The 2,012-nt window shown below is 41.4% G+C and overlaps 1 protein-coding gene across 1 annotated transcript in view; it reads right to left on the reverse strand.

Moving 5' to 3' along the window:
* The window catches only part of LOC106878628 (uncharacterized), a 31,779-nt gene that overhangs the window by 17,152 nt on the left and 12,615 nt on the right, over positions 1–2,012 (reverse strand). The gene's annotated exons all lie outside the window — the stretch shown is intronic.

Raw genomic sequence — 2,012 nt, forward strand, 5'->3', positions numbered from 1 at the left:
ACAAATGATTCGTTTATAGTGATCAGATGTTCGTGCCGCATATTAGTTCATTCGCCCCGCCAAATCGACGTTGTATGAACAGGAACACGGTAATATAAGAAGTCTTTTGCTCAAGAACACAGCGCATCACCCGGTCTAGGAATTGAAATCACGATCGCTAGATCGTGAGTGCAACACCCTAACCACTAGGCCCATGATGATGATGATGATGAGGAGGAGGAGGAGGAGGAGGAGAAAGTCAACATGAAAGCTATAGAGAAAATAGCAAAGTACCAGGAACTAGCCATTGAATTACAGAGACCAGGAAAAGTGCGGATGCAGGTAAGATGCATCTGTGTAGTTATAAGGACATTAGGAACTATCCCTAAAGATTTATACAGATGGATAGAGGAAATAGGCATAAAACCTGGTTCAGTAGAGCCCCAGAAAACTATATTATTAAGACAGCTAGAACATTTGGGAGGATTCTTGGCATCTTCGACTCACAGGTTTACACTTAGAGAGGCACCATCCATTCTTGCCATTTTCGCAACTTTCACCCACCTTTCAGTAAACTCACTCGAGGACAGCACTTCACTCTCCACTCTCAATTTCCTTTTCGAGTGAAACTTGAAGAAGTCAATGAGAGCTCTACCAAAGAGGAATGTATCTGTCCTCATGCCTTTCAACCTTGTCTACTTCAAACCGAGGCTGCATTTGCCCCGATAATCGACGGAGTTTTAGTCAACGATTCCTCTGTGACAGTCGACATTTGATGGTAAGATCACATAATCCCAAAGTGAGTATGCATGTGAGCGGGGACCACATGTGAACTTGTATTCTCACTGAAATTCCGAACATGAACGTTCAGTCGGAACACTAGCTCAGTGGGAGCGAACGGTTTCACTTCTCTTAAACATGCACCTCAATAACGAATGACGACCACGGCTACGGCAACCGCGCTATCCATTACAAGCTCGACTGCGGCTGACCGTTGGATGCGGTCAACATTGGTGAGGGACGTAGGAGACTGGTTGGTCGGAACCAGTTCAACCTGTTCCGACAGAATGCGGCCGCATGGAGAAGTAAGCACAAGTGAAAGCGTCGATACATTTCGGCCAATTCAGGAGTTTTGAATGTGTTTTTACAACAATGGTCAGTCAAAAGTTTGTCGAGTCCAGTATGGGGTAAAAGTTGATAGTCGTCCTGGGGCTGGTGGGGAGGACAGTAACTGGTTTCATAGTTACGAAGTCGATTTCAAAACGCCGCACACTTCCGTTAAACCATTAAAAAAAAAAAAGAAAACAGAAGCATACGAAGCGACTAAACACGTATGTATGAAAGAATGTATGGGTAGCAGGTTTCTGCCTCAATTTGAGTCTTAGCAAAACAGATGAAGAAACGAAACTGATTACTATTTTTTCATTCATACAACATCACATTTTTTTTTACCGTTAAGCATATGACTGTGTGTATATCTGGACCTGGCAAAACATCCGGTGTCTATCACTCCCATAATGGGATTGAGCATGAGTTATCTTGCCTGTCCTTGTTTGCGGTGTTTTACACCCAGCGGTTTGAGAGTATATATACTCCGCCGAGCTAATGCAATCACCGGCAAATACACAAAGCATGTACATTAAGTATATGTAGTCAATAATAATAATAACAATAATTATTATATTATATATATATCTTTTTAATTTGTTTATGGGAAACGTTTGGAATATGCAAATGAAGCTCCTATTCCATTAAATTGGCCATCTAATGATGCTGACTGGTGAACCAGTTTTAGGGTACACACACACACACACACACACACACACACACACACACACACACACACACTATGTATGCCTTTCCTATTTTTTAATTATTATAAATCTTCCAGGGAGCCGGTTTCCAACAAAGATACAAGGCTCCATGTATGTATGTCTGTCTATATGTATGTATATGTATACGTATGTATATATTTATGTGTGTATGTATGCATTTACGCGTATATAGGTATGTAAATGTGAATGTATATGCCT

Source organism: Octopus bimaculoides, chromosome 26, assembly GCF_001194135.2.
Source record: "Octopus bimaculoides isolate UCB-OBI-ISO-001 chromosome 26, ASM119413v2, whole genome shotgun sequence".
Lineage (NCBI taxonomy): Eukaryota > Metazoa > Mollusca > Cephalopoda > Octopoda > Octopodidae > Octopus > Octopus bimaculoides.